This window comes from Strix uralensis, chromosome Z (genome assembly GCF_047716275.1).
Source record: "Strix uralensis isolate ZFMK-TIS-50842 chromosome Z, bStrUra1, whole genome shotgun sequence".
Taxonomy (NCBI): Eukaryota; Metazoa; Chordata; class Aves; order Strigiformes; family Strigidae; genus Strix; species Strix uralensis.
The window spans coordinates 65,801,422-65,824,745 of NC_134012.1; the positions used below are offsets into that span (position 1 = coordinate 65,801,422).

General features: G+C 39.3%; 1 pseudogene; it reads right to left on the reverse strand.

Annotated features, from left to right (window-relative positions):
- Positions 1–1,830: 1,830 nt before the first annotated feature.
- On the reverse strand, positions 1,831–22,599 carry LOC141937596 (S-adenosylmethionine synthase-like; annotated as a pseudogene).
- Positions 22,600–23,324: the final 725 nt, after the last annotated feature.

Here is a 23,324-nt window from a genome sequence, read left to right on the forward strand (position 1 = left end):
TCCCACAACGGTTGCAGGTTATTCCTGCAGAGCTGTTTGCTGTGCTTTTTGAGGACTTATTAACAGGGCAGCTGGCTTTAACATGGCCTGTCTGGTTACATCTAAAACATCTTTGTGGCTTATCTTTTAGTGCTGTAGCAAGGGTGTCAACCATATGTTCCACAGTGCCAACTTTAGAACATGCAACAACCGTATCAGGTACAGAGGGATCTCCGGGTAAAGCTTCGATAATTTTTTGACAGTCCTCATTAGCATTATCTTTTGCCAATTGCTTGCACAATATTTGTTGCAATGCCTCTTTTGACCCTTTAGAAATTGCATCCCATAACTTCTGCCCTACTTCTTGCCACGCTGATACACTGAATGCAGTGGCTGCAGTAGCTTAAAATCCTTGTATCTCATTCCACATAAGCATTCTCTTTAAACCTTGGTCTGTGGTTTTTACCCCTTTTCTTTTTAATAGGGCCTTCCATGTGGACAATATTGTTTCTTCCTCTTTTGTTATTTGTTGGCCCATAACTATAGTCCCATTCCCTGTGGCTTACCTTATCAGGTGTCGAAGTTCAGGTCCGGACCAGGCAGATTCCCACTGCTATCAGCTTCACTGGGCTCCATTTCCGCTGCACGTTGTCCTGCAGCCCACACAGAAGCTCTCTGTGTCAAAATCGCCTTCTCGCTTCTTTGTCAGAATCACGTCGGCTTATCATGTCGGGGTCACCATTTGTCATGGTAGAGACGGACACAACAAGCGACTGATCCAGACAAAATGTCCGACACTTTATTATCTACGCTCTTCTTTTATATATGCTTTACAAAGCCGTGTGTTCATTTAATTGGTTACACAGTTGTTTTTCATCATTGCTATTGGTTGGCTTTTACTCTTCTTCTCTGCTCCTTAGTACGTGCAGAATTGCGGGTCCTCCATCCTACTCCCTTGCTCAGAGTTCCTTTTATCTTCTTCAGTGAACATCTCCCTTTTCAAGGGTTCACTGGAATCTTGTCAAGGCCAAATTCTTCTTCAATCAGGCTGGTGGCAGACCTGCTGCCTCCCCCGACAGTATAATGACCTCACTTCAACTCTGATCTATCAAAGGACAGTGGATCCATCAGTCTTTATGTGAAAGGAAGCAGCTTTGTAGAACTTGCTTGAGACTAATGTTACATTTGACCTGATTAGTTAGCATTTGATTAGACTTAACACTGGAGCCTGTATTGTTCCCTTGGGAGTGGGGTAGCCATATTGCTTAATTTTCTGTTACAATTCCTTAAGTAAGAGCAGCTACAGCATTCCAACATTCTGTCTTAGTTTACGATTTGATGACAAATTTGCTTGCCAGAACTGCTACTTTCTGTATACAAGCCTTTTCATATTCTAGTCCTTGAAGAGAAGCTAAATGATTTTGAATTATCTTCTCCCCTCTTTGTGCTTTCAGCCAGAGAAGTCAAAGGAAGGTAATAGCCTCTGAGTGTTTTTTACAAAATTTTTTTACATTTCAGAAGTGGCCAAATGAAGCTTAACTGAAACTTCATACCAGCCAATTCCAATTCATGCAGACATGGAAAATTTCAGTTTGTGAAAGAGTAACTATAAATGAGTAAAAGAATTACAACACAGAAGTTCATCAGTTTTCACAGATATGCCTACAAAACTTTAATGTTAAAAGTTTTTTAACTACCGCACTGCAAAGTGTATTTAGAGATACAATGAACAATGTTCCAAAATGGGTATTTTTACTATTACATCATTATTTACATAACTAAAGCTGTAGTTGTAGAAGTCCTGGCTCAAAGAATTATGGCAATTTATGCTATTACTGCTTTCCTCTCACAGGGAGCTGTTGGAAGTTACCTCACCAACTTCATCCACTTCAGTACAAAGTTAACTGGGCAAGCAGTAGTGGACTTCTCTAGCAGAACAGGAGTGACTTCAACTTCCACAACCATGTGTGCATTTAATATCTGGTCACAGCCAAAGGCCTCAATTGCTCACATGTTATCAAAGACAAAGCTGAAGAGTATATTAGATAGAGCATCATGCATTCAAAGTGTAAGGCCACTGTGAAAGTTAGAAGTTAAATACAAGTAATTTTCAGTAAATCTATTAACTACTGAATGTCATTTAAAAAAAGAGTAGATACAGTCTTTTCCTGAACAGCTTGAAATTTTACCTGATTATTAAATCATCTGTCAATTACATGAAACATTCTGAAAAGCTTAATACAGAAGCTTTTTGGGTATTTCCCATGTATATTCTTCTCTCCCAAAGTGCCCATAGCATGCTGATTTTTGATAGATTGGCCTGGCCTCTTCAAATCCATCTCCTTTAATGAAAAGAAAAAAACCCCAAATCTTACACTTAACTCTATTCCAACATATATTATGATTTAGACACATCAGTAATAATCAATATTATCCCTGAAAGACAATAAAACCTAGGTGTTGTTTCCTTGGCCAATCAGCCAGATTTATAGCAGGAAAGGTAGTGAGTGGATGGTTTCAATTTAAAGTGACAAGAAACAGTCAGCTTTCTTCAAATGTATCGGAGGTATGCAGTTAGTTTATAAGCATTACGTTGCAGAAACATTACAACTGGAATAAAGTTCAGCTACACCTGTGCAACCATCAGTGTGTTTTCTGTTATTGCAAGTGTAATATAGAATATTTTCTAATGATACTGTGCCAGAAAGACAGTGATGATCTCAAAAGAAGCAGCCAAAGATGATCTAGTAGACTGAGTAACTGTGAGGTTTAACTCCTTATATAGATGCAAAGTCACTGTTTAGAATAGGCTTAACACTGATTATGACCAATTAGAATAATGAAGGTGCTTTTTAGCCTGTATAATATAGCAGATTGCAGCTGTGCTAAATGATTAGCCACAGGTATCTACACAGAAATTTCTCTTAATTTCATGAAAGGCCTGAAACATTTTCTTCTACTTGCGCTTTCATCTATTTGGTATTATGTTGTTCGATTATCTTTGAAAGCACGTTTAAAATAGATGATTCATATCATAAGCTGCTGGAGAGAAAATCAGTGGAGGAACAACAAAGTAAGGAAAGAAGCACAAATACTAACAGGATAATGAATACATTTCAGATGGTGAAGAGATTACACATTCTCACACTTATGGGGTCATATATGATGTGCAGCAACTAAGTCTTGCTTCAACTGATATTTTGTGCAACACGATCACATGCTCCAATGGCTACTACAGTCATTTGTACTTGACCCTAATAGGAAAGCCACAAAAATGTGAGTGCTGACTAAATGAAAAGTAAAACATCATGAACTACTTTGGTGCATAGTTGATTAGAATGGATAGCCAGCACCACTTACAGGATTTTAAAAATTGTGAGGTAATGTTTAACAAGGAAATACTTGCTAAACAATGCTCATGTTTTTGCCTGCTTTCTTCCCTTCTTACTGCCTTCACCACTTCCAGGGCTATGATAAAGTATTTTAAAAATGCAGCATATTTGAGCGCACCAAATCAAGGAAAGTGTCTGGGAACCACCACTCTGATGGTGATGAGCTGCCATAATGACAAAGGCAAAGAAGAGTTTTGATTATACTTGTGAACTGGTAACACTTGGAAAACATTACCTAGCAATAGAAGTTGCCATAACACCTCACATTATCTCAGACTATTAAAAATATGTCAGCTCTACTCTCAGCATATGTGTTTGGGAAACATTCTGAAAAGGAGTTCAGAAGTTTGCTGGCTGCACCACCAAAACGTTGATATAGCTTGTCAGAAATGTCTTTCCTTTTTTAAGGAAAAAAAGAGACTTCCTATTCACTAACATGTTGACATTTCTCCCCTCAGAGTCAAATATACTCAAGATTCCTCTGAAATACAGAGTCTAGCATGATAGTAATAGCTCTGGATTTAAGAGAACTGAATCTTTAAAAGCATTTTCCTCGAATAATGAGATAGCTAACATGTATGTTTTGGCATTTCAGAACAGAGGTTTTAAAACCTTCATTGCTCAAAGTGACAAAGCGGTTCCTCTGTGCATAGAGTCAAGTTCTTGCTGATATATCTCTAAGGCTTGAGCTCCCATGTCAATTTCACAAAGTTTAATAAGGGGTGAACTCAGTGTGGCTGCTCCTTTAAAAGAGGAAAGAGATAGTGTTTCTGTCCATTAGTTGCATACTTCATGAAACTTTTAAGAAGTCCAGCCTGCCAAGTTTGATGAAAATCAGCCAAGAGATCTGAAGGTTCTTCAGGACTGAGAAGATAGCCTGTACCATTAGGTTTTAGGAAGCTGTACTCCAAATAGGCAAGAAGCTCTACCTCCTAGAAGTCCACATAAAAAATTAAATGAGTTAGTCATGAAAAGGCGAAAAAGAAGGAAAAAATGCTAAGGTCAGATTACAGTTCCCTGGAATGTAGATGGGTAACTGCTGATAAGGACAGATGCTGATCTGCTTCTTTCCTCCAGTCCTTTCCTCTCTCAAAGGAAAGGGTAATTCCCATACTTCTTTAAGTGTAAGGATTATGTTTGTCTAGAAGACCTGTTTTTTCAGGTCTGGAAATATACCAGAAAGGAATATAGCTGGGTTGGCTGCAGGAAGCAATGTAAGTAGGTTTGGGTTTTCTTGTCCTCTCTGACTGTGTGTAGCCTCAACAATGCTTCTGATTACAACTGAATTTTTACTTCAAGACAGCTCATCTTGTGGCACTATTTTTATTCTTGTTCTGTTTTTTAAATGCATACAATATTTCAGTGTCTTACCAAATCTTAAGAGAGCATTTAAGAAACCTGGATTCCTTTTTAATTAAGTTTAGTTGACTTCAAACAGGCTGCACAAGACTGCCTGACAACTAGAGACAGGCTCTCAGTGTTCAGTTTTTCTGATGTAGGAGGTAGGTTACACTTACACTTCATGAGAAGCTAGTCACTTAAGGGTGTTTTCTCTTCTGGGCTAATAGCCAATATCCCCAGAACAGCAACAGCAAACACCATATTGCCACTATTGTGTGCCAGTCAGCTTCTGTGCATGACCAAGGGCAAATTACAGCACATAACATTCCACTCATTTTAGTGGGATTGCTTGTGAAGCGAGGGCACCAGAACCCTTCCATCTCATGGCAGCTGTCTCACAAGTTGTTGCCACCTCAAGACCAAAGGCAGGGAGACCATACTTACCCTGCTACTTCTTTCAGAAAGAGCCAATATTTCTGGTGCCTTCCAGATAAGGCACAGACTGGGAGCCTTACACACCCTGTAAACAGACTGGAAAGCCTAACTACATCTAATGTTAAATTTTAATTCTGCTTTACCAAGCACACTACCACCAACTGCCTAATAAACTGCAATGCAGCACACTACCAGGGTTACTGGGAGATATAACATGGTATAATTTAGGCCAGTCTTACTTATTCAGTACATTTTGTGACCAGATTCATCAACTGGTCCTTGTATGTTGTACTGGGTGCATGGGTGATGGAAGAACAGAAATGACAGCAATTATAGATTTATGAAGGTGACTTTCATGAGGTTGAGAGCCAGAAACTTTAGAGCAATAAAAATAGATTTCCTTCAGTAAATAGTAATAGCACACAAACCTTATGATAGCTCCAAAGCATAGATCAAAGTTTTTCCACACAATCTCAAGCAGTTTTTATTCAGATCTTCTGACATTCCGTAATGAAACACTGAGATTGCAAGAGGAAGACTCAGACCAATAGCACATGATAGCTGTAGAACACATGCATACAACCCAAACACAGTTAAACAGTCCTTCCTACTTTTTGCTTAAAAGAAAGGAAAGACTTATCTTATGTATCAGATGTGTTTTACACACACCTTTTCTTCATAAAGAAAGCTAGGAGATATGTTTTTGCTATTTGTCCTTTATGTTAGAAAATTATCTGTTTTCCTCAGAGAAAGCTCAGCCTGGTCAGATATGAGACCTAAGTGACATTGCTGAAAAGCAGAAGTACTTTCTAATCATCCTCAGATACTGTCATTCTTCAGCCTCAGCAAGACACAAGGATTTCATGCCTTTGATACTGGAGACCGAGATCTACAAATATTTCTGGGGTTTTTTTGCTGCGGCAGAGAAAAGATATGTAGGACAAGATGACAAAAAGCTCCATGTTCCTAAAACACTCACAGACTTGTTTTCCCAGAATGAGTTATTTCCATGCACTCCCTGGAACTTCATCCAATATTTCCATGTACTTTTTGAAACACAGCTATCAAAAGTAGACAAAGTAACCCAGGAAGTGTTCCCTGTAATTTCACTTAATTCAAAGGAGGACAGAGGAGCTCTATAACTCATTTCTTTCAGGCAAGAATCACATTAGCTTCTTCTCAACACAGCACTGCACAGCACAGCACTGATGGGTTCTCCTGAGATGGGTTTGCTTTTATCATTCAGTGCTTTTTCAAAATACAGTCCTGCTGCAGTACAGGCTAACATACACTTAATTTTCTTCCATCATGGTGTGTTTGGATGAAAATACATTTTGCCCGAATGTCACTAAGCAACACTAACCTTCTGTGGCTTTCACTCATCTTTCCCCTTGTGTCTGCTTTCTACAGATTTCAAGAAGTAATAGTCCAATGTCTCAGTTCTATCTATATACTTCTTAGTAACCAAGAATTTATTTTTGTTAGAAACTGCCCTAATCATAACTACCTTCCCCTTAGCTAATTTTGAGATAATGCTAAGCCTCTTTTTCATTAACCAGTAAGCTGAAAATTCTATATTGCACTAAATAAAGCCTACATGGTATTTGTCATAATATACAGCTAATTAGTCTGCAGTTCCCTCCATTATCCATTTTGCCCTTTCAGTGTGAAAAGGTGGTTAGCATGGAAATAATATCCATAGCAGAGCCAGCTCAACTGTCAGCCTCAGTGAAGGATGGCAAGGTCTTAGTGTAGCACACAGACACCAATGGGCTGAAAACACTTTTGCATTTCCACTTGATACATTTTTGCTTTTGTTAATCTTTAATCCAGCCTTCTATGACTTCACAGGATATTTGCTTTTCTGCTCTCCCATCCTCCTCTCTCCTCCCATTTTACCTTCACTGCTGGTATCTGACATCTCCATAGCTTGCTGTTAACAAAATCAATCTTGCCTTGTCTAGACGTCAGGCTCAGGTATTTAAAGAGGGTATCTGGAAATTACTGGAATAAATACAATGATGTATGTGTTCAGAAATGCCACTCAAAATGTGCATACCAAGAAATCAGAAGTTTGTCTTCTATCCCCTCAGAAAGAAAATTATCAGCAATTTGCTAACTATCACTATTTGTGCTTGGCTTATTCCCAATATCCCCTTCCCTTGATGAACTCCAAACTCTGAAGTTTGATCAGGTATCAAACACATGCACAATACCTAAAGGAAGGGGTCTTGTTCCTAACTGTTATGTCTGGATACTATGTCATTGACCGTAACCACATCCAGTGGGCCCCTCCTCTGGTCCACAGAGAAAGAGAAAGATTTTAAACACATCTCTGCAGCAAAACATCAGCCAGATCACTGCTACTTTTTACTGTAGTAATTCGTTGTACTGGGTTAAAGTTATTACATAGCAGCTACTCAGAATAAGTATATGTATAAACTAGCATTGTAAACTGCCTGACAAACCTCAACTGTTTAGCATTCTCATTGGGTTCATGTTTAATAGTGAAACTGTCTAGGGGTCAATAAAACACCTCTTTCGACTTCTTAGTCTTACTCGTCCCAAAAATTCAAGGGTAAGGAAGGAAGTGCATTTTTTCTGAGCATATAATACTGATTAAAGTTGTTTTTTTATTAAAAACAACTGAATTTTGCTTTTAGTCACACTATACTAGGAACACAAAGTAGAGAACTCATGGTAACTTTAAGGTAATTTCAAATATAGCTTAAAATGGATTAAGTTACAACTAATATGACCATATAGTACAGTAGGTTGCACAACTACATCTAGACACTGCTAACATAACTGTTTGTAATATGCTGTTCAGCCCTGGGTGGAGTTGCTGGAAGTAAAAGCAAGGATGATGCAAAGAAGTACCTAGAGCAGGGATCACAACAGAGTTGGAAAAAGAATACTATTGAGAACACACTCTTTGTTTCAGGACCATCCTAGCCTGTGTCTCTGGCTTCCCTCATAGCACTCCTTAATAACAGACACCCAAGAGGAACTTCCTGAAGCCCCATTCTAGTATGAGAAATGCTTTTCTGAAACTGGAGTGGGGCTGTGATGGTAGCATGTATTCTGTGGGGGTGAGCACACATAAGACAGAATTTCTGTTATGGTGGCTTACTTTCATGGTTGCTCTTACCTGGGTTAATACTCTTTTACAGAGATCAGCTTTCACCAAAGATTTTGTAATCCACTGAGCTGCATATGCTGCAGAACAATCAACTTCGGAGGGATCTTCTCCAGAGAATGCACCTCCGCTATGGGATCCCCAGCCTCCATAGGTACCAATGATCTTCCTGCCAGTCAGTCCAGGATCACTCTGCAGGACAAACAATTGAATACATTCATGAGACAAAACAGTTTACCCAATCCCATACTAGGTTATTGGGTACAGCTTTGTTTTGTATTTGCCGCAGATAAGATTCATTGTTCACTGTGTTTGCCTTCACATGCAATGTGTTTAATGAATGAGGTCTACATGATTGGAGTATTTTTTCAGAGATGTACTATGCCATCTGTGCTGCAGCCACTTTTGAATAATAAGAATGTGGCACAACTATAAACATCACAAAAAGTGTGCTCTCTTCAAATCAGCAATCATGAAGTACTATCTCTGGATTACTGTCCAATGACTTCACTCAATAACACTTGGAGGCCAAGAATTTAGAGACACAAAAGCCTTCCTGAAAAACAAATCATATATAACCTAAAAGGTTAACAACCTTCACTTAGATATACATACTAAAGAGGAAGTGGGGGCTTCATAGAGCTGCAGCTCAGTGCTGCCAGCACAAGAGTACTGAGAAATTCTAGCTGAGTTGATGTTTATGATCCACTAGTGGCACAAGGACCACTTGGTACTTCCTCCTTCTTTCTGCCTGCCTGTGATCCCAATAATAGAGTCTCACCCTCTTGCATGGACTTTTGTCTGCCTCCTACAACTTAGTGGGCTGATCCAACTTACTCAACCAACAGAGAATAACTGCCTTTCTGTCAGATTAGCAAAGCTGGTGACTCCAAACTGATAAATGAATTTCAGAGTGTTGAGAAACTGCATTAATTCACTAATTTTAAATCCCCAAATACATAATATGGGAGTAAAGCTCACATTTATTCCTCAGCGAAGGTGGTATCCCTACATCATCCCAGCGTGATCATAAGCACAGTCTGTAGTTTTAATCCTTCATTGAACTCTTTATACAAACTAGACAGTTTTGTGTAACAAAACTTTTTACATTTTCACAGTGATTACCTGCTTACCTGGTACCAGCATCTGGAAAGTAGCACACATGTCAAATTCTAAAGACTATTGAGACTCAATACATTAAGTTCTCCCTTGAAGTTTGTTCAGCTTTTTGAATAATTTCAGTGTAGGAGATCAGATCTGTTGTTATTTCTGGTTTTGATTTTTACTGTGAAGGGATACTTCCAGTCAGGCATTTTAGCATATAACTTAAGGGCTGGCTTTTGGTCATTTAAAATACTTTCTGGAAGCAAGACAAAGATCCAAGGATCTGTACCTTTGGCTGTCCAAGCAGGTACAGCTTCAGTTTAGATGCTGGCTGTCCAGTAGGAAGAATCCAGAAGAAATGACTGAAGCTTCCTTTAAAATATATAGACTTTCTTGGTTAAAGGTATACCAGTTCATTGCACTTTTGTTTAAGATAACATTTAGAAGCATTTGGCAAAGTAGAATCCAAGTCTGTATAGACTGTCCTCTTTCAAAGTACCATACTTTGGGACCACCTTCTACAAACTTTTCACTTGGAAGGAGATGATAGATCGTGCCCTCATCAACATACTTCTCTGGAATGACTTCTTTAACAACTTTCTCCATTAGCTCCTTCTGTATTTGTTGTAGAGGTATGTTGAGAGCATGATGTACAGAAATCACAAGTGTGTACACTTGGATGGGCTCCACTGTGCCGTTACTCTCCTTGTATTACACTGTGACCTAAAGAGGAAAAAAAAAGGACAGTGAACACTCAAGGCCTAAAGTACCAGTTTGAAAACTGAAAATGATCCTCACAGTTATTTTCTGCAGAAAAAAATAAACAGATGAAGGGAAATGGGATGAAAAATGATGGATTGTTGCAAATGATTAAAATCACTGTAAGAAAAAACTAAATACAGAAAGTGCTGAAATACCACTACCAAAAGAGTTAACTAAAGGATATCACATGTATCACCACAGAGAAGCAAAATAACAAGAAAGCTACAGAAGCCTATGATTTTACTGGCACATGCTAAAATCATTCACGGTTTGGCATGTTAAACTTCAAATAGCAAATCATGAAAGTTAAGCCAAAATAACTTTTGGAGGACCCTGCTAAAATGAGCAGATGTAGATCATATGATAGGCTGTATCCTTTGCTACTTATTGCATGGCTTTTATACACATGCAAATATATACTGGCATTGCTCCATCCTTAGCATAGGTTTTCTTATAGACTAAGAAGTCCTCTCAATTTGCCCACCCTTTAAAAATGCTTGGATAGATACATCATAAAGAAATCAGTCTATTCACATGTTCTAGGCACTGCTGACAAAAGGCAGGGACACAATCCATGTAGCACTGCAACAACAGCAGCAGTATAAATGCAATTTATCCCCACTAAGCAACACCTTGCTGTCTTGGAAATGTCACATGTATGGCTTTCGTTTCCTCTCCTGCAGATATCACACCTGGAGGACAGAGAACTTACTGCCTTTGAGACCGCCAAAGTGCACCATTCTTACAGTAGGCTCAGTGACTCATCCACTCAGCTCGGCAACTCAGCTGTCAGTGGCTATGATGACTGATCAAATACAGTATACATGAGGTTTGAATCAAGAACGGCTCTGTTTTAACTGAGAAACCATAGCACTATCCCAGTCCATGCTTCTGGAATGCTGGTATTTATTCAGAAATAAAAACAGCTGATCATCAGTAATTTGTTAATCTTCTTAAACTCCAGGGGAAAAGAAGCAAAATACAAGTGTTATTTTGAAGAAACCTGCTAAGACACTGATAGAACAGTTTAAACAAAGCATGTGTGCTACTGTCATGGTTTGAACTCGACCGGCAGCCAAACACCACGTAGCTGGTTGCTCACCCTTCCCTTGCCCGGTGAATGGGGGAGAAGACTGGAGGAACGTAGGTTAAAAAAAAAAATTTAGTGATTGTAATGAAACAAAACAATAATAATGGAAAGTACAAACAGGTAATGCACAATGCGATTGCTCACTACTCACCAACCGATACCCAGCCCGCTCCCGGCCAGCGATCCTTACAGAATGAATGAAGATCCCACCACTGAAGACCAGAAGCAAGAGAGAACCCACCTCCTTTATATACTGGGCATAACATCACATGATATGGAATACTCCAATGGCCAATCTAGTCCCGGCACTACGGCTGTGCCCCCTTCCCGCTCAAGAAAAGTTAACTCTATCTTAGCCAAAATCCAGGTCAGGTGCTCTGGCTGTGCTCCCTCCCAGTTCAAGAAAATTAACTCTATCCCAGCCAATACCAAGACAAATGTGTGAAACTCACACCACCTTGGAACATGAAAATAACAGCACCATTGATGAATTCTGATTTAGTACCAGACAAGGTAAATGATTTCTATTGTTTCTCATCATTACAGTTTATGCGTCTACATTACTAACCTGTGTTTTCCTACCTGGTCTAAGCCAGGGCCATGTTCCATTCCATTTCAGAGTCTTTCTGCTTGCAGTCAGTTTGTGCACCAGGAGGACTGTTAAGGGCATACATTCCTCAGTTTCATCAGTGGCATAGCCAAAGATCAAACCCTGCATTGAGAAACAGGAAACTGAATTAAAAAAAGGGGAAATAAGCCACTCATTTCCATGTCCTCTTTCCATTTCTGCACTGTCTTTGCCACATAATACTTTAAAACCACCCAAGCCTAGAAAGACACTGCAGTAACATACAGCGTGAATACACTTTGACATATAACCAGCCTGAAACAACGTTTACATATCTGCATGCACAAGAATCAGAGCCCAGCAGGGTCTGGTTCCCAAGAATGACTCTGCCTTAAGCATCCATAAGAATCCATTGCAAAGGCTTAATAGACATAAAGCTCGTAAAGACTGCTCAATCTTCTCCCCACACATGACAACTAAACACAGCATTTGATGCCTAAGAAGTAAACCAGGCTACCCAAAGGACTTGAAAGACTGACAAAAAGCTTAATTGTAGCTCTATACAGTAAGGCCACTGGATATGAGAAAAGCCACTTTCACTGAAACTACTGGAGGCCACCTTACTTTTTTGCACTTCTGGTGATTAAGAGTGCATGCACAGTGTTAGCTGCTAATTCTTACACTTTGCACAATAGGTTTTAAGGAAAGGCTCCAGTCCAACGCAATTCTAACTGCTTGTACATAACCTTAATTTGAGTGAGTGCCTGTAATTAATTTACATTACCTGATCCCCTGCTCCAACGTCATCGTTGCTCTTGCCATGGGACACAGCATGCTTGATCTCTTTACACTGTTGTTCTAAGGCCACTAAAACTGTACAAGTTTTATAGTCCAGTCCTAGTGAAGGGAGTTTTGTAAAGTTAGGTCATACATTCTTGAGAATTCACAAATTGCTAGAGAAGATTTTAGGGATTATCTAATTATCTTGGCTAAAACTTTTAGAACTCTAAGCATGTAAGCTTCTTATACTACAATTTGTATTGCTAATAGAAGCAGACAATCAGCACATTTATGTAAGTTTCAGGACATGGGCAAGTTAGTGGTATAAGTTCAAACTTGAGCTCTTGAAACTGAGAGGATAAGTGTAATCCTACAAGCTGCTCCACCAAAGCTTGTTACATTGCTTTTGATGACTAGGGTTCAAACCATTTAGGTATTGAGCTGGGAGAGGAGTGTGGAAAATGTTACCAGAAACAGGTATTCAGTTTTTCTTGTAGTAGGTTCTAGGGTTCAATAGAATTAGAGAAAAGCTGTATATATCATGTGCGAAAAGGGAAGATTGAAGGGGAATAGTCATGTAAGGGGTTCAACTGCTGAAAGGATGCTACTTTGGGAAATATGTTAAGAATACATAAAGAATTCCCTTGTGTGTGAACATCAAGTGTCACAGGTTTATGCACCTCAAGGACAAGGAACATCAGTGTTAAAGCTTTCACTGTACAAATGTGCAGATATAACCACCTTCTGACATTTGTGCAAACACTAGTTCTTCTGCATCAGAGAAGCAAGATGCACCTGGCACTTTCAAGAATAAGTCTGTTACAGGTATGCCACCTTAAAATAGCTTCTTCAGTACCAGACACTGAAAAATGCATATCAACATCTATGCAGTTTTCTCCTAGGCCTGGCACACATTTCATTCTATTTTCTAGAAGGTCATAAAAGCATAACTTGAGCCACATGCAGAACAGACACAACAATGAACACAAGAAGGATCTCACTCACCTTTGGAAGAGTCATCATACCCTATCTTCTTATGGGTCTCTTACAATTTGTTGGTAATCTACTATAGCCTAGGATGTGCTTTCTCCACAAAGCAAAATCATACCAGTTTTTGCCACACACTCTGTAGAAAAAAGATGAAACATCAGAAATTTACAGCTACTATTTTACAGTTACACAGGGAGATCCTGAGGATGGTTCTATGAACAAAGGATTAGTCACAGGGGAAACTAGTGTAAAGCCATAGCATAAATGTAGGTCTGTGTGCAACCACTCTTCAGCTAATATGAACATTAAAATGCCTGCATGGGGGGGTGTGTGTGTGTGTCTTTGTGGTGGTGCAATTCTTACCCCTCCCCGCCCATCCTTGTTGGGCTGCTTGGTGCTAGGTGTGATTCAACCCACTTTCCCCATCTATACACCAATCTCTGGAGATAAGGACTGCTAATGTTAAGGCCCCCTTAAGGACCCTGGCTCCTGCCCCTTCCAGTTGCTCCTGGCACACCTGTGCCTGGGATGCAGTCAGATGGGAACAATAACAGAGTTGCACATTCATCAAGTTCTTGTGCAACTGCTGGAAGGCACCAGAATACTTTGAGCTGGGTGTGAGTAAAAGGTATCTGACAAAAGTCTTGGACCCTATAAACGGCGACCACAAGGGAGACCCTTTGAGCTCTCCTGGATCGCAGCAGGCCTGTGACCAGCATCTCCCCTGAGCTGGGACGCCTCTCAGGTACCCAAACCCTTAAGGTGTCGTCTGCTGCCAGAGCTGACCGAAGGCCAGGGCAAAGTCAACCCGCTCAAGTCTCAATTATGGCCCGTTGAGGAATGCCAAGGCATCGTGAGTATTTACTCTAAATTTGAGAGGAGGGAAATTTTACTTTGAGCTAGCTTCTCTTTCACCCACTCTTTCTCTGCTTACTGGTGTGTGGGTACATACTTTATTCTACTGGATCTGAATACTTTTATCTCTGTGTGTTTGTACGTTTTGTGTTCATTCTACTGGATCCAAATACTTCTGTTTCTGTATGTGTGTTTGTACGTTTTGTGTTTGTGTATGTGCATGTACATATGTATAAATAAAGATACCATGAAGTAAGTTAGTGTGAATCTTGTCATCCTAGAATCTGTTAATAAGTCGCTATTTTTATAACATCTTCTAAATTAGTTGGAAATGATCAATTGCTGTTATTTATTAATAAATCTAAAATTCCTGTCAAATCATTACTGTGTTAATACTTTCAACTATGACAGTGTCCATCTTACCCAGTTATCGTATCTCCACAGCGGCCAGCAGCAAAAGTATATAAGAACAGCTCAAATATATAGTAGTATTTTTCCAAATACTTCCCTGGACTCCAACAATTTCAGCTCAGGGTCTTCCTGAAGCCAAAGTGACATCATTTATTAACAGATGGCTTTACCAGTTTTTGATAGATTTTTGTTACAGTAATTCACACAGTTGCCCTTGGCAACCATGAAAACTTTTAGCATCTACAGGATCCTAGAGTAAGAAGCTATGAAACTTCATTACAAATTTTGTGCAGAATCATTTTATATTTTATTTTGATGCTTGTTTCAAGCATCCACCTGGGCTCCAAACTTTTCAATTTTATGTTAAAACATAGAGCAAACAATCACAATCACATCAATACAGCCTACAACTGTATAGCTCTATTTCATACCCCATTCAATCCTCTCTTTTCCAGACTGAGAAGGCCTAGTCTATTCACTGAAAGACACACTATGGCACGATCATATTTGTCACTCTTGCCATAGAAACTTACTATTCTTGCCACACAAACTTACTATAGTCTTTTTTGGGATGGGGAAGGAGGAACAGATTGCACACATTATTCAAGACAGGCAACCATGGATTTATATGACTTAGTGATGTTCTCAGGTTCACCATTCATTCCCTTCCCAGCAAGTCCTAACAGTCAGCTTGGATTTTTACTGTTACTGAGCACCAACTCTTTTCACAGAAACGTATGTCTATTACAACCCCAAAATCTCTCTTCTGAATGCTTGAACTACAAACCTTACTTTCTATATACGTGGACAAGATTGCTCCCTTCCCCCTTGCATTAACTTCCACTGAATTTCATCCACCACTTTGATCCAGTCATCATCTCATATGAATAATTTCACTTGATTTCAAGATTAAGTATTAGAGGCAGGAATATGCTATAAAATTGCACCACTATGGACTGCAGCATCACATTAAGCTAGCTTAGAAAATCCAGACAAGCAGTTGAGAACTTAGCACACAGCAAGTTTTCTCTGTTTGTCTGCCAGAGGAATGAGTCTATATTGAACTATTAAGCTACATCCTAGCTGGCATGGTATCTCTGAATTACACTGTGGACACAGTGAGAGTCCGTAATAATAAAGTAGCCCTAAATGTATACAGCACATCATCCCCAGGTAGTGATACCAATACAGTACAGGGTATCCTGCTACTATTATTTTCATACTTGGTCTTGTGCCCCTGTCTTGTGCCCTCGCTCTACTGACCAGCAGTGCTCTTCCTGTCTGCTGCACCCTAGCAGACCACCTATGTGTGCGAGGCATGTATGGTGGTGTGAACCCTGTGCTGGGGGAAGAGATCTTATATTGCAGGTGTGAGGCAGAGAAGAACAGCTCTCAGCTTTTCCAGTGTGGTCACTACAAAAAGGGAAAGCCTCTCTAGAAGAACACAAAGTTGAGCAACTGGGGCTTAGAGAGATGGAAGAATAATGCTGCAGTTACCACCAGCAGTCCCTAGAAACTCTCTCAGACCCTTACAGCCAAGCAAAGATTGATGGTGATGCAAGAGCATGATGCTGCTTTTTTAGTAGCAGGATAAGAAAGATTGATCTTCCTACCTTTGACTGCTTTCTATCCTGACTGAAATTTAATTCATCCAAAAGAAAACACAGCTCAGAGGCTTCACTATATCTGCAAGTCATAAGTGAGCCCATCTGCTCTACCCAAGAGAAAGTTACTGTATAAGGTTTTGGGCTCTTCACTGGGGGGTGATTTCTTATGTGTTTAAGTCTCCCCAAAAGAATATTTTGAACACCGTTAGTAGGTAGAAACTTCCACATTCTCTTTTGTACTGTCTTAGTTAATGGTTAGTTAATTTTTTCTCTTGACTCTCATTTGTTGGGTATGCTGGGAAGGACTTTTTTTCAAGAAAGCTTCACTTAATCAGAGAGGAAGTAGAATAATTATTCTGCTTTATGCTACTTACAGCCAGTATTCTCTTGTTTGACTTTACTGCTACCAAGTTTGTTGGCAGCACAAAGAGAGACCAATTCTGACCTGTTGAAATGAGGTAGTGCCAGTATAATAACTCAGAACTTTGTATGCAAAACTTGCTGATCCTAAAAGTCCAAACAGCAAATAAAACTCAGAACCACAGATAAATTTTTCTACTGGTAGACAGAATCTAGTTTCATCATCTCGGTAAACTACATTTCATAGTTTTGTAAAATAGTGTTATACAGAGACTCAGTACTTACATAATGCTTTGAGATTTTTTCCTGAAACTTTAAAGTAAGACCTGCACAACTAAACAGAAATTCTAATTTTCACCTGATAAATTCTGTATTAAGTGCCATAACTCATTTTTGTTCTCCAGCCCACTCCTTTTTTAGCAAACTTTGTGTCTGGTCAATCAATTTATCTTTTCCAGACTTATGTTTTAATGTTATATTCAAGTTTTCTGACTCCAGTCAGCAGTTTTGATATGGTTTTTTTCCCAACAGATTACAGAAATCAGGGATTTATCTACGTAATCATGTCACATCTCAGTCTTTTTTTTGGTAAGACAAACTGATCATGTTTCTCACATCTCTCATGACACATTTTTCAGTCCTTGTCATTTTTGCAGCATTTCTCTGTTACCATCTCCAGCTTTTCAGCAGTTTTGGAAGCATAACTTCCTGCAGTACTGAAATACATACTTCATCAAGTCTAACACATATGCTAAACCCTCTCCCCCATGTCTCTGCACTGCTGACATCTATGCATCAAGGATCACATGAGATTCTTCAGATGAAGTGTCATATTAGACCACTGTATTTGTGGGATGCAGCTAGTTCTCTGTGCTGTAACTATAGTCTCAATGGCTTGTTCTACATAAAAAATAACTGCATTTGGAGAGCTCTTTAGAGACGTTCCCTTTCTGTGCCCATTCCCCTTGGCAACCCAGCTCATTCCAATTCAATGATATGTTCTTAGCCTCTGGAAGAGGCGATGTTGCTAGTGACAACATCCATGTAGAATACAGGGTAGTCCTAACAAAGTCTCACGAAGAAAGGCAAGCCACTTTGATCAAAATCATATTCATATGAACTGTGCACTTCCTGTGAACCAAGGGCATCACCCTGCTTCTGTAAAGGCACAGAAAATATCTATTTAGCATTTCTGGATTTTGAGTTTTATTAACACCTTTTACTCCATGAAGAAATGCATCTTGACATACATGTTTTCTCAGTTCACTTTTTCACTAGTTTTCCTACATTCCTCATTATCATTATACCTGTCAAGCATAGTTTTCCCTGATACCATTGGCTTCCCCTGATCTATTTCTTGCATTTCAGCATTTTTAATTTGTATTGGGGTACTATGTATTTCCTTTTTTCTGTTGATTTTTTGCAGCTTTTTTCCTGCCTTTCCTTCTCCTCTGAGTCAGTGTGTCAGAGTTGGCCTCTTGATTGACTGTGGAAGTGTTGACTGTCAGCCAGCTATTGCAAGAATTTTGGATCACAGAATGTTAGATCAACATGGATTACTTGTTGTACTTCATTAATCTCTTTTTATATCTGTATTGTACTTACCACAGGCAACCTTGGCATCTGGATCAAAACTGAGATGAGCATCTAGAACAGCATCACTTATCTGATCACATATCTTATCTAGAAGATAAAAGACAGACATAACATTCCTTTTTGTAATTAAAAACAAAAAAGTGATCTCTTAGTAAAATTTAATTTCCAGTGGGCAAGAGACTTCTGTTTATGGAGCATTTGCCAAGAGGCAATTTTAGTAATTTATATTCTGAAAGGTATGTCTTACCCTGTTTCCACTCCTCTCCTCAAGCCAATCCTAACTGACATTTTACAATCACCTGCACAGGCCAGCAGCCTCCTAGGTGAGGGGACAATGAAAAAGGTCTGCAAAGGCATCCTGAAATATTAGTTTCAGGAGAACAGAAGATCCAACTAGCAACTTTGGTATTTAAGTATTAAGTACATTAAGTATTAAGTATATTAAGTGTATTAAGTATATTAAGTATTTAAGCTAAGATCTTTCTGTAGGGGTTTTGCATTATTTCCCTCTTTATTTTAAAGTTTGTATTGCATATTCTGTGTGAATTACCTATTTTGATCTACATCATAACTGTCAGAGGTCTGCACTTAAGGCAGTGTTTATTCCTTCAGTACCTCCAGTGGGGACCTCTCAGATCTCATGTGTCAACTTTTTTGGATGACAAGAGGCATTGCTCTCCCTACAAACAGATATGTTAGATTGAAGTCCACTCCTGCAATTATCCACAACCATCTGGCTCATTTGAGTTTAGAAAAGCATCTGCAAACATTCTCTCAGCACTGGCCACTCACAAGTTTCCACGGTTATATTTCTGAGTTTTCAGGGGGGGGGGTTAGGACAAAAGCACTGGAGAAAAAGGTGTTTACCTATTCTGTCTTTAGCACCTATCACTTATTGTCCAAGTAAGACTTCTGTTGTATGAGGAGCGGCTGAGGGAACTGGGGTTGTTTAGTCTGGAGAAGAGGAGGCTGAGGGGAGACCTCATCGCCCTCTACAACTACCTGAAAGGAGGTTGCAGAGAGATGGGGATGAGCCTCTTTAACCAAGTAATAAGCCATAGGACAAGATGTAATGGCCTCAAGTTGTGCCAGGGAAGGTTTAGACTAGATATTAGGAAGCATTTCTTTACAGAACGGGTTGTTAGGCGTTGGAATGGGCTGCCCAGGGAGGTGGTGGAGTCCCCATCCCTGGAGGTGATTAAGAGTTGGGTTGACATAGCGCTTAGGGATACGGTGTAGTTGGGAACTGTCAGTGCTAGGTTAATGGTTGGACTAGGTGATCTTCAAGGTCCTTTCCAACCTAGATGATTCTGTGATTCTGTGAGTATGCCAAACGCATTTTGTTGGTTAAGTTAATGAACAATTTAGGGGACAAATTGATATTCTTAGTCTCATCAGGGTAACTGAACCAAGTACAAGTAAGCAATTCATATTATTTCTTCAAAACTACACGTTTGAAAGGTTGCATATCTGCAGAACCAACATAAGGAATATGAATTAATTTTCACCCACCATCATTACAAAAAAAGGTATCCAAAATATGTTCAGCCACACAACTACACAGCTGGATCTACAACACTGTATCAATGAGCCAGGTGCCTATATTGTTTGCAAGAGCCTATGTAATTATCTATGTAATCACCAATCTAAACTAACTTCTCTTGCAGGAGTGCATACCCTTACATATGCGTAGACTCAAGGGCCCAAAGAGGAAGTTAATGAAGAATCATAACTGAACGACCATCTTAAACTACTTATTTACTTTTAAAGATAATTTGGTCTGGAAGAAAACAAACATCTGAATGAAATTATAAGGTAAGAGTACAATTATTCTGTACCCCAAAAGATCTGTAATTCAGTGAAAAGTTTAAGTGCAAATTGAATTTTAGTATGAGACCTTGTTGTAGTTTGAACTCAGCCGGTAGCAAATCACCCCATGGCCAGTTGTTTACTCCCTGTCCCCCCCCTGGTGAAATAGGGGAGTGATAGAAGAAAGAAGAAATGTGTAGGTTAAATAAAAAAAAGGTACTAGCAAAACCAACATTAATGATAGAAGTCCAAAATGGGTAAAAAAGCTGCTCACTGAGCAGGGACCAGAGCCCATGAGAGCACGCGCCCGCCTATATGCTGGGCTTTGATGTCACATGACATGGAATGGTCCAAGGGTCCATTGGGACCCGGCCCTCCAGCTGTGCTCCCTCTCAGCCCAAGGAAAGTTAACTCTAGCCTGGCCGAAACCAGGACAGACCTGTAGTGTAGTATCTTCCGCTACAATACAATCTAAAAGCAAAGAAAAGTGAAACATGCTACCCTGTAGTTTTCAATGGATAAGCCATTCTGCCATTAATACTACCTTACTCAAATACAAACTAAAAACAGGCTAAAAGCAAAGAACGAGTGATAAAAATGTATATGCCCCTTTTATTTACACAGGCTACAGTGATCTCAATGTCAGCATGAGATCTGCTTACAGGGGTGCGTAGTCTCTTCTTCATTGGCATAATTTTCACAATCTGAATCAGCCATTTCCATACCTTTATGTTTTGCTTCTAGTGTTTTCCCCAGTCAAGCTGAAGCTAAACATTTCCCTGTGCATTTCATAAGCATTTGCAAAGTAAGTCCAACAATTTAGAGGTTTGACAAAAAGCAAAACAACAGAAGAAGCCATCTTGACAGCCTGTCCAGCTATTTGTGCTGCATTGATCCCTAGCTCTAGCATTATCTTACTGAAATGTCTTGCTAGTGTATTTATGCAGAGAATCAGAATCCTGATCAGTTACTTAAGTTATATTGCACCTTCATTGATAAAAATTGACCACAGTTTGAAGACGCAAGAACATAAGATGAAAGACAGCAACATCATGTGGTCATAATTTCAGACCCAGAAATCATTGGTGCAATCAAGTATAAAATCAGTAACACCAAGTTCCAAAGTTTGTCATCTGGCTAGTTTGTCAACAACCCTGAGGCAAACTGAGTCCTGAAGATTGCAAAACTGACTTACACCAGAGCGTCCAGTGCTCAAGCAGGAATGGCATAACCTGGAACAACTGGTAAGTTTTATTGCCTTCAGCTATTTGCACCATTACAACATACATTGCAGTGTTTCAAAGCAAACAAGTGGTTGTGGTAATTCAAGATACGATGCTACATGCTGCAGTGGCCTTGCAGCTGTTGTTCTGTTCACTAAAGGCTGGGCAGACAGACTAATATAACTGGTCTCATACTGTGCCATTCCCACCTCATGAATGAGAAACAGGACAATACAAATGTACAAGAAAAACTTTGCTGCAAAGCTTCAGTGTTTGACACCACCCTCATTTTCTCACTATTATTTTTTTTGTCTTTCCTTCTACTCTGGGAAAAACAAAAGGTAATGTTATTCTTAGTGTTAACATCAAAATGCTCCATTTGAAGGTTCTGCAATAAAACCAACTGTTGCTACCTTTTTATAAATTTGAGTCACTAGTATGTGTGCCAGAGGTCTAAACTTCCTCCAGCCCATCAGTTAACATAGCTTCTAGATATGTATTTGTGTAAACAAAGCTGTGTGAAAAATAGCTGAATTTAATGAACAGCAATTAGAGTTGAAGCATTGCCTCGCAGTCCCAGACCTGGAAAATACAATGGCTTTGTACAGCCTACAGCATATGTAAACTTGTGCTAGGGAGAGCAATGTGGCAAAGAGGCATATCTAGTATTAATATCAGTAGTTGGAATGCAGCTCTGATGAAAATCAGTGCTTAGTATTCCAAACGTTTCAGAGATACAGAGTTCACCTATAATAAATATGTGCATAAAGGAATATTTTTTCATTATAGAATTAAAAATGAAATTGTAATTCCAGTATATGTGACAGCTCCAACTCTACCTCTAGAAGACCTCTCCATGCTTTTTTCTCTCAAGCAAAAGTTTAAAGTTGTCTATATCAGATTATATTGCATACTAAACAAGACAAATTCTTGTCAAGCAAAGACACTAATCTGAAGTTTATTCAAAATAATTAATTCGTTCTTTCTTTTCTCCATTGGGGGAGATATGACTGAACTTTCATCAGATAGCATTCTTCAGTGCAAGTATTTATAAAAGCAAAGATTCAGTCAGCATTTTTACTTACCAGAATGTTGTTCAGCAACAGATTCTGAGGTAAAAAGAAATTGTTTTTCTTTTTTTGAGGTAAGAATTGACATGTCTTGGTACCTTTAGCAAGCCTGCAAATGAGAAAGACCCAAAGCAACTGGACTACAGAACAAGCACAGGCAGAAGGTGAAGTGGAAAGGTTAATGCAAGGCAAACAGTGGATGTAATTGATTCTGCACGTTATTTCCTCAGAAATTCAATAGATTAGGACTGATCTGTGTGGATTTTACAATGCACTGATACAGGAACTCCCTTCATAAGACTTCTGTGTTTGGCTAACTGTGGTCCTGCTAAACTCTGCAGAAGTGTTATTACATGAACTGTGAACACAGCTAAGCCAGTGCTTTTGCACAGTCTCCCAAGCCCCCATTCTTACTCTTTCTTCTAAGTGCTGACTGGAAAGCACTTCAAGACAGCAAAACAGCACAGAGATTTTCTCTGAATTTTTAAGGGCAAATGACACTTTGTCCTAGGCATAATATCCATATATTGTTCTCAGCTGCAGTAGTGAACTGTGCAGAAATGTATCTCTTTATGCAAGAACAGATGTTCATAACAGCTCCAGGTGGTAAGCTGTGCTCTTCTTCTCAAATACTATTTGTGTCAGTGTCTAAGTGAGGAGCTGTAGAGCAACCAACAGCATGCTCTGTAGAAACAGCGATGAAGACAGTGGGTTCATTGTAAGTTACCTTGAATTCTGAGACTAAAAGCTGTGCCCTAGCTCAACAAATCTTAAACTTGTCAGTGGTCAGGCTCTTGCAATTCATTTTACACA